At 42.2% G+C, this 10,931-nt stretch overlaps 1 long non-coding RNA gene across 1 annotated transcript; it reads right to left on the bottom strand.

The window, feature by feature from the left end:
• Positions 1 to 794: 794 nt before the first annotated feature.
• LOC112879598 lies at positions 795 to 3,912 on the bottom strand. The gene is made up of 3 exons (XR_003226116.1): positions 1,915 to 3,912; positions 1,741 to 1,828; positions 795 to 1,649 (listed from the first exon to the last, which is right to left on the bottom strand). It is a non-coding gene; the product is annotated as an uncharacterized LOC112879598 (long non-coding RNA).
• Positions 3,913 to 10,931: the final 7,019 nt, after the last annotated feature.

Raw genomic sequence — 10,931 nt, 5'->3', positions numbered from 1 at the left:
GGCACTCAGCGTTATATTTTGCATGCCACGATTCTTTAGATCTTTTTTCCAAACCTTGGGGATTTGGATTCAAGTCTCGGGGGCTGCGAGACACGTGGCATCAGCGACTTATTTTTTAAATCTTTTTTTGGAAGATAAGGATAGAAGATTCAAGGCCAATTTGACTCTTGGCCTGATTCTTCGACTCAACTACTCGGGGCGTGAGCACCTCACAGCCTCGATGCAGCCAAGGAAATACTCGGAAGACACCTTCAGGATAGAGTTCAGGAGAACTCGAAGATGCCTTCGGAAGTACTCCGAAGCCTGCAGTACTCGACCACAAAGAGCTCGGGGGCTTGTCAGACCCGGGACCATCGGACTGCGCACATAGCGTACATATTCTAAAATAGGGGATAGGACATGCCCACACCCTACATCCGTTGTAACTAGTCGGAACAGAAGGAAACTACCCGAAAAGTACTCGGGTAGGACTCCTAAGCTCATATCTAGTTAGGATTTCCATGTAACCCTGTCCCCCCAAACTACATAAGAACGGGCAGGGACCCCTCTCCAAACAAGATCAACCCGATCAACACCTAAGTCAATACAATCCGCACACAGGACATAGGGTATTACGCTATTAGCGGCCCGAACCTATCTAAACTTTGTGTTCCTTGCACCTTCGAGTTCCTGATCTCGGCGACACCCTACCTACAAACTCACCGCCTTGGGGGTATCCCTCAGTGGGCATGGCGGAAAAACACCGACAACAGGAGCAAGAAATAAGTCATAAGGCAACATGATCTCAAATATTGTGGCCCTAACAAAACATAATATTGTTTGAATGTCTAGGGCGCTTTACAATAACGACTCATCATAATCCAAAAAAAATTAAGAAAAACACAACTACTCGTCATCACTGTCAACTTCGATTGTGGTACCTCCTTCATCTTCACTGCTATAGTCTCTATGTGTCATCTCCGTCGTCTTCGCTGTCACTTTCATACACATGGTTTGCCCTTTCATTCCTCAAACGGGAAATCTCAGCAGCTTGAAACATGGTTCCACATTCATCATCTCTATTTAATGGCTGCTTAGATGTAAAGTCAGAAACTACTTGCCGCCTACCCTCATCTTCACAACACTCATCCTCTTGATATGCAGGTCCATTAAACGGCACAGTTGTTTCACGAACATTATATAGATGTCGATGATCAAATGTTTGGACAGCTTGCCAATTTTTACCAAACTTTGTATCTGGCAAATAAAACACTTTTCTGAACTGAGTAGCTAGAATTAAAGAATCATCTTTGTACCATAGACCGCCAGCATTGATGCTTTTAAAAAACCCATCATCTTTCATTTGAGTCATCTTTCCATCCAATTTAAACCAATCACACTTGAACAAAACTACTAACATTTCATCACCATTGTAATCTAACTGGATGATCTCTTTTAGTGTTCCATAAAAATCCATAACCTCATTATTATGTGTACCTTGTGTCATTACTCCACTATTCTGTGTCTTCTTGTTCAAATCACGGTCAACAGTATTAAACCGCATCCCATTTGCATGATTTGTATTTCCTAACTCTAAAATCAGGACCACAAGCCAAGGAAAATAAATCATCATCTATCTCTTCTTGACTTATATATCATCGCGTCATCATCTGAAAAACCACACACAATAATATACATCAGAATCTGTAGTGAAATATGAATAACAAAAAAATTTGTAAAAGAGGCTGAATGAAAACTAACATGGTTCCTGAACCATGTCTGAAATCCTTGTCAAAGCGCTCTATCAATGTTAGGCACCCCTTCCCTCTCTAATTCAGCTCTGAACATTCTATAAAAAAAAATAAAAGTTTGGTCAATAGGCCTCAAATGAACAAGAGGAAGGTAGGACACAGAAGAATAGAAGTCAGAACATACTTGATATATTCCTCAACTTGACTAGAGTTGTTCAACACATACCACACCATTTAATCAATTTCATTTTCATCGTATACTACATCTGCTGCTGAAGTAAAAGTAACTCCATGCCCAAAACATCAACACCATAGGCTTCTTCATTTGAAAAACCTACATTTCTTGGTTCTCGATTAAATCTTGTTTCAACACCATCCATGTATTTAGATAAAAATGTTAGGCACTCATCCGCAATATAAGCCTCAACAATGGAACCTTCTGGTCGTGCCCTATTCCTCACATAGCGTTCAAAGTGTACAACCGCCTTTCAATCGGGTACATCCACCCATATTGCAAAGGCCTTGGAGCAACGCCTCTTCAGCTAAATGTACAGCAAGGTGCAGCATCACGTCAAAAAAAGCTGGGGGGAAATTTTTCTCAAGCTTGCACACTATTATAGGGATTTCTTTTTTTATTTCAGCCAACACATCCTTGTTAAGACTTTTGCCGCACAATTCCCTGAAGAACTTTCGTAACTCAGCAATTGCTTCATAAATATCCTTGTCCACAAATCCTCTCAAGGCAGCAGGTAAGATTCTTTGCAAAATAATATGGCAGTCATGTGTTTTTAGGCCCTGTACCTTGGTACCATCAGCATTTATACATCTTGAGATGTTTGAAGCATAGCCATCTGGAAACTTTACCTCCCCTAAAAACTTACAAAAGGCAATCTTCTATTCTTTCGACAAGGTATATCGAGCACGAGGCATCTCAGAACAATTTCCTTCCTCTTTAAACTGCAGCTCCTCTTTGATTCCCAAATCGCTTAGGTCAAGCCTAGCATTCACCGTGTCCTTTGTCTTCCCAAGTATATGGAGAAACGTGGCAATCAAGCTCTCACATATGTTCTTCTCAATGTGCATGACATCAAGATTATGTCTCAGCTTCAAATTTTTCCAATACTCCAAGTCCCACAAACAAACCCTCCGGCTCCAAATTCTCACATGAGCACTGCTACCACTGTCCATTTCAGAACGCTTCCTTCTATTACTTCCTGGTTGCCTGATCCCAGGTCTAATATGGCTTACCTTCTCTAATTATGCTAGCAGCTCTTCTTTAGAAAATTTACCTGGTGGATCATTGGTTCCATGAAGGCCAACAAATTCATTGTTCCTCCGCAAACGATGTCCCTTTGGCAAGAAACGGTAGTGACCAATATACGCAATTTTATTCCTTAGGGCATATGAAAGAGGATTCTTGTTACAATGAGTACATGCAAAATAGCCTTTCATAGTCCGCCCAGAAAGAGTACTTAGAGCAGGATAGTCATGAATACACCATAAAACTGCAGCACGGAGATTGAACTTTTTGTCACTAACAGCATCATAAGTGGACACACCCTTCCAAAGCTTAGTCAAATCTTCTACAAGAGGCTCTAGAAATAAATCAAAGTCTTTCCCTGGGCATGTTGGATTTGGAATCAACAAAGCCATCATTAAATTTGACTCATCCATGCATACCCAAGGTGGAAGGTTGTATGGAACAACAAATACAGGCCACATGATGTACTTTGTATTAAAATTGCCAAAGGGATTGAATCCATTTATAGCAAGGCCAAGTCTGAGGTTCTTGGATCTTTGGCAAAGTTTGGATATTCTCTATCAAAATCTTGCGATGCCTCACCATCAGCTGGATGACTCATTTCCTTTTCACTAGGCTCCCTCTTTAACTTGTGCCATTGTGCATCTTCTACACCCTGCTTGGAAGCAAATATCCTCTTTAGCCTAGGTGCCAACGGAAAATAACACAATACTTTCTATGGAACCTTCTTTCTTTCAGGGTCTTTCCATCTCGACAAACCACAAATTGGACAATTGTCATGCTTAGCATAATTATTCCAAAACAGAACACAGTTGTTACAGCACACATAGATTGATTCATATCCAAGTCCTAAATCCTTTAGAAGTTTCTTTGCTTCATTATATGACTTTGGGAGTGTATTGAAATCCGGAAATGCTTCAGCCAATATCTTTAAAATTGCAGAAATGCAGTATTCGTAATTCTATAAAGTGACTTCATATGAAGTAGCTTTACTACAAAGGAGAAACTTGAAAATTTGCTGCAACCTGGATAAAGCTGACGCTTTGCCTCCTTCGTCACATGATCCAAAAATGAGCCTTTATCCAACGGGTTTCCATCGTCACTGTTTCCATCTTGATTTTCACCATCAGGTCTACCATGTTCTTCTGCAGTTTGTAAATCCCCTAGAATCCCCTCAAGCCGATCATCACCATTGCTATCATCCTCAAGGACACCCATCCCATGTAGGGAACAAGCATCATTGTCATGCACAGGAAGTTCATTAGCATCTACATTAATATCCTCTCCATGATATATCCATCGAGTATATGTACAGTCCATACCATTCTTCAATATGTGGTTCTTGACATTGGCCTGATCCAGGTACTTTTGATTTAGCCATCTAGCACATGGGCAGAGAATCTCATCATTCTCACCAATTTTTTCTTTAATAAAGTCCATAAATTCCTTGACACCACTGGCATATTCATTGGAAAATACTGTGCCGTGCAACCAGCTCCTATCCATCTAATCATGAATTGAAGAAAAAAAGAATCAATAAGCCTGCACACAATTCATATGCGACACTGAACGAAATCAAGGAATACATGCATACCGTGGTTGTCGGGTGGGGAGGAGCCTCAGGACAAGTCACACAAGGTGTCGGGTGGCACCTTCCTGCAACAGCCGGCGTAGCAATGGAGGTGGGAGGCCGGCAATGCACAACTGAACGAGGGACGATTGAAGCTGCGGGAGGAAGTTCAACACTCTACCCCATCGCTGATTTGCCATGGCAATGGCGGGCGACGATGATGCAAGAGGGCACCATGAAGAGACAATCCCGCTGCAGCGACCTAATCCATGGATCTAGATGCCTTCATCGGCTGGTGGTCAGCGGCGCAGCTCGATTCGCTGTCGGGGGCGGCCAGCGGCGCAGCTCGATTCGCCGTCGGGGGCGGCTGCTCGGACGACGGAACAGCGGCGGCCGCACGGGATGATTTGGGGGCGCCAGAGATTTTTGCCCAGCCCTGAATTGAGTTAAGACAAAAGCCTTGTGTTATTAAAGAAAAATTGTTTCTCAACACCGAAGCAGTAGCGTAGTGGTAATGAGTGGGCGCTGGAACCATGAGGTTCAATTTTTTGGGATTTATACTCCGAGCACATGGGGCACGGTTGTCCTGATACGTCAAGTTACATAGCCCATAACCTAATTATTGGGTCTGAATTTTTGCATAACAGCATTACAATGACGAATTATATTCGCCACAATTGTTCCAGCCAATTCATGACGTTTCATGCTGCATGTTATGACAGTCGCAAAAAATCTGTCATAAAACACAGGTCCATTGGTGGAGGCCAAATGATACCATCCCTAACCCGTCTTGGCGCACTATAGCCAATTTTTTTTGGATTTATACTCCGCGCACATGGGCCACGGTTGTCCTTGCTGACATGTCAAGTTACATGGCCCATAACCTAATTATTGGGCCCGAATTTTTGCATGACAGCATTACAATGACGAATTATATTCACAATAATTGTTCCAGCCAATTCATGACGTTTCATGCTGCATGTTATGACGGTTGCAGAAATTCTGTCACAAAACACGAGCCCATTGGTGCAGGCCAAATGATACAATCACTAATCCATGGCGGTAACTTAAGAATCATCACAGATTATGTTATATTGTGATGTTTCTTGAAACCGTCACGCAGAATCCATCATGGACCACACCTTTTGTTGTAGTGTGTGAAGGAACTTGTCGTCGTCATCACTGGATCTCATTTTGATTCTTGTGCGAAGAAAATATATTTCACAATGAGAATATAATAACAATAATAAAATTAATCAAATCCTATTTATACAATTTTCTAACATACTTACAAATTTTCTACCATTTTCTATCATACTTACAAATCTTGTACCATTTTCTACCGTACTTACAAATTTTCTACCTATTTATAAAATTTTCTTCAATTTTCTACAATAAATGCATGAAGTTGTCTACAATCAAATCCTATTTCTACAATTTTCTACCATACTTACAAATTTTCTACCATTTTCTACCATACTTACAAATCTTCTACCATTTTACAAATTTTCTACAATTTTCTATCATACTCACAAATTTTTTAAAATTTTCTACCATATTTATAAAAATTAAAAAATAATTAAAAAACTGACGTCAGCATAGTAGTGCTGACGCCAGCACAGGAGCTTACGTCAGCGAGCCGGGATGGGGCGGGGGGGAGGGGGTGCAGGTGGCGCAGCGGGAGCGTGGTGTGCCGGCGGCTGTGACCCCGGCAAGAGGCGGCGGCGGGCGAGGAGGCCGGGGTCGACTAGCGAGGAGCGGCAGCGAGGATGGAGGAAGGCGGTGCGGCGGCCTAGAGGCGGCCGCAGGTGCGAGATGGCCGGGCCCCAAGGTGCACGCGGCGAGGCCAAGACGGGGCAGCCTGGGAGGTTGGCGCGGCGCTGCGGCACCGGGACGAGAGACGAGCTCAGTGGTTGGGCGCGGCGGCGGCGGGGATGACAACGTTGGCCGGCGGGGTACGGCCAAGCACAGGGACGACGCGCAGAGGACGGTGTGGAGGCGGAGCGACGGCCTGGAGCAGCAACGGCGGACGGGAGTCGCACGCGGCGGCAGTGTGGCGTGGCGTGCGGGCGGGCGGCGGAGCATCGGGCATAGAAGGGCCTGCGAGGGGGACGAGGGGACTTGGCGTCGATTGAGATCGATGCCAAGTCTCGTAGGTTATATAGGGATACCAGTTTAGTACCGGGTCGTAGCTGCACCTGGTACTAAACTAGCAGTTTAACAGTTTAGTACCGGGCACAGCTACGGCCCGGTACTAATCTGCCTCCAGTAGCGGGAAATTTTGGTGGAGGAAGTTTAGTACCGGGCAAGCCTCGGCCCAGTACTAAACTGCCAAATTCCTATTTCTATAATAATTTTTTTATAGGTTCTTTAGATGTTTTTTATGTGTAATAAATTAACTAAAGGCAAAAAAATGCAAATATATAATATTTTAAGCATGCAAAATTATAGTATTGTACACTTTACATCACTTGGTCACATGAAATATAGTTCTATGCAGTTAATTCAATATACTGATTCAACATATTGCTCTGATGGATTTTTTTGCTGGCGCAAAAGAATATGGCCCTGTTTGGTACGATTATTTTGGATTGTGAAGGCTTATTTTTAGAAAATTCAAAAGTCGGATGACTCCCAGAATCGAGAATCGAGAATCCATAATTAGCTGGGAGTCTCGATTCTCGATTATGGGAGTCATCCGACTTTTGAATTTTCTAAAATCGAGCCTTCAAAATCCAAAATAAGCTGAAACAAACAGGGCCTATGCCGGAGGCTGGAACCTCCAGGTTTGGTGGTGATGGAGCGTAACGGTCCTCAAGATCAAAAAGGAGGTTCCTCTCCCCTTGCAATATATTTTTCATGTCTTTTTTCCAACTAGGGGAGTTGTGCTCTCATCCAAGCTTCTGGTTTCTTCAACTTCTCATGAGGGCCTACCGGAGTTTTTCCCTTCCCTCGAGATGAACAATGATCACCCCCACCGGCCGTACTCCCTCCAGCAGCAGAAGCCATATTGATTGGAAAACACTTCTATTTTTAAAATACGGTGAAACGGTATTAGTATTACGAAGGACCAAATTTTATTTCTAAGATCACATTCCATATTATTTTTCAAATTCCACGCTAAAATATTAACCTATTGACTTATGCCTCGTGAACCGCCTCACGAACTCTCGACACCGAATGGTCAATTTTTGCCATCCCCGACACTTCGCGCTTTGCATTACATCGAGCCATGAACTCGCGATCATCATCCGTACCATACAGCTCGACATCTAATTCACGCTCAACTTTGAGCCTTGCATTACTTAGTGCAAGTCAATTAAATGCTTCCTTAATCCAACGACGAATACGACCGCTAAGAAGTTCAAGATGCTCTTCAGGACGGAACTCAAGAGAATGTCCGGTGCGCCTCAAATAATTGCGTACCAACGTCCGAGCGGACGCACGTCGCTCCAATGCATCATGTTGCAAAGCTATTTCTACGGATTAAAAGTTAATTACTCATGACACATATTTGAATACATATTTGATACATAATGAAGGATGAAATTTGATAATAAAATATTAGCATGATCAAAAAAGTTATGGATGTAGTTGCAAAACTGTTTCTATGAGTTAAACAAAATTAAGAATCAATAATAATAGCACATTTGGAAATACACATGGCAAATAAAACCACTTGAACAATATTATTAGTATAATGATATATACACATGTCACTTGAAAACAATTGAAAAATATCACTCTACATTTGCCACATGCAAACTATCCAAAAAAATCTTCTCTCTAATTTAAGTCATCGCTTCTATATATCTCAAATGAATGTATAAATCAAAAAATCATGCTCATTGTCACTAATTCTAAAAATCACAAATTTCTCTAACTATAAAGCATGAAATGAGGCATAAGGTCATCAAAGAAAAAAGTATGAAGATGCTAACCTTTTGGGCACTTGGATGAGTGAAATTCCCACAAATCTTGAGAAAAATGGGGAGCACCTCCTCTTTAAAACACCATGGAGAAGAAGAAGCTAGCTCGAGCTCGGTCGAATGGTTGGCTCGGGCTCGAGAAGAAAGAAAGGTGCTGATATATAGAAGGCAGATTAATACCGGCTGGAGCCGCCAGCCGGTACGAAATGACTTCGACTCAATTTAGTACCGGCTAGAGCCACCAGTTGGTACTAAGTTGCCGCAGGGGAATCTAGCCGTTGCCCCCCCGGCGTCTGTAGAGCACTTTAGTACCGGCTGGTGGTTCTAGTTGTACTAGATGGCTCCCAGGAGCACTGTTCTTACATCCTGGTACTAAATAGGCGAGTTAGTACCGGCTGAAAGATAGCCGATACTAACAGCCACATACGAATAGTCACTTCTCTGGTAGTGTGTCCTCTAAATTTGTAGAACCAGTTATCCGTAAATCTACCCAAGTATATTTGAGCACATGCACATAATAATTCGTACTTCATTATGTGAGCAAAACCTAGTGTAGAAAGCTTTCTATAATGTCATAGAAACTTGTAATAGGGAGGCCATGCATAGACACACGCGTCATCCTAAAAGATAGCATCTTCGGTTAAAAAACCACTAGTTATACAGTATAGAAACCAAATAACAGAATCATAGAAATATTCCAAGAGCTATAATTAAGTGACTTTGCAGATTTTCACATGAAAAAACTTTGAATCCAAAACATTTGATTTTTATGAAAAAAATGACAACCTATATGCAACCTTGTTCATGTGACAAAAGAAATGTCTACTGTCATTTGAACCACAAACTAAAGCAGGAGTCCGCAGCTGCTTCGTCTTCAGAGACATTTCATACAACAGATTACCTACATGGGTATGGCAGCCTGGAGAATGGCACCGCCACAGAGCCTGGAGGTCATACCAACTCGATCCGCAAAAGGGAAAATGAAATCCGGCAACCAATGAATCCATAACACAAATTTTGTTCCCAAAGCTAGATTAATCATATAAAAAATGAATTTCCCTCACCATGATATTCAAACGAGCACACGCAGCCACCATTGTTCGCGTTCTACTCCTGTGCAGATAACCCAACCGAAGTCAAACAGCAGCACTATTGCCAGAGCAAGAAGTGCACGCAGATGAAGACGGCGATAGATAGAGACGCAGTGGCTGCGGCGAGTAGGTGACGTCTCAGTACATATTCGGTGTTTTGTACTCTCATGTACTCGAATCGCTTTTCTCCTCAGCCTTAAGAATTTGAAAAAAAATCCCATATGACCACAGATAAAAATCCGGTTACTTATACATAACACTCGAAAATTTAGCTTTCCTTATTTGATATCGAGATTTATTGTTCATTCCTTTCTGGACATTTATGTTCCTTATTTAACACCAAAATATATTTTCGTTCCTTTCTTGATACTTCCGCTAGTTTGGCTGGTATATTCCACCTGAAAGATATTTTTACCTCTCATCTTATCTAATGATATGTGGTGAGTTTCATGCCGCTGCATCTTGTCCAGACGTTCTTGTTATATATGGTGAAATATATAGAACACGCAACAATGAAATTATTAGTTATCGTGATCATTCGAAGGACAATATAAAGCTGCACATTATGTTTGCCTATTCCGACAACTTTAGCTAGATAATTATTCAATGAAAAATAGAGATTAATGATATTCTCAAAAACAAATATTATAGGATTGATGTCCTCTCTGTAGAAAAACAATTTTTCCTATGCGCTAGTACAGAAACACTTATTGGTTTTTGACATTTGTCCCGGGCAAGGTTGGGCCTGGGACTAATGGAAGCATTAGTCCCAGGTCGAATGACTAGGGAGCTATTGGTGTTTTACCGCCAAACCTACCGATGATATCTCAAGATAATAGATTTGTAGGCAGGGTGTGGCCGAGATCAGGAACTCGAAGGTGCAATCAACACAAAATTTTGATAGGTTCGGGCCGCGAGTTACGTAATACCCTACGTCCTGTAGGGTAGTTTATATTGGCTTGGATTGTAGATATTTTGAAGGGGTCCCTGCCCACCCATATACAGTCTTGGGGGACAGGTTTACATGGAATTCTAACCCGATACTACCTTAGAAGTCCTACCCGAATATTACTCGGGTGGTTTTCTTCTTTACCGACTAGACCTACTCGTTTCCGAGTACATTACGTCACATACAAGGCATAAGAGATGTGCCATCCCTTATTGTAGAATTATCTACGCTATATACGCAGTTCCATGGCCGTGGGTCTGATAAGCCCCCAAACTCTTCGTAATCGAGTACTGCAGGCTTCGAGTACTTCCAAAGTTATCTTCGAGTTTTTCAAAACTCCGTCCTGAATATGTCTCCCGAGTACTTTTTGGCTGCTTCGAGGCTATGAGTTACTCATGCCC

This window comes from Panicum hallii, chromosome 2, assembly GCF_002211085.1.
Source record: "Panicum hallii strain FIL2 chromosome 2, PHallii_v3.1, whole genome shotgun sequence".
NCBI classification, from domain to species: Eukaryota; Viridiplantae; Streptophyta; class Magnoliopsida; order Poales; family Poaceae; genus Panicum; species Panicum hallii.
Note: the sequence above shows the minus strand (reverse complement) of the source record. Positions and strands in the feature narration are given on the sequence as shown.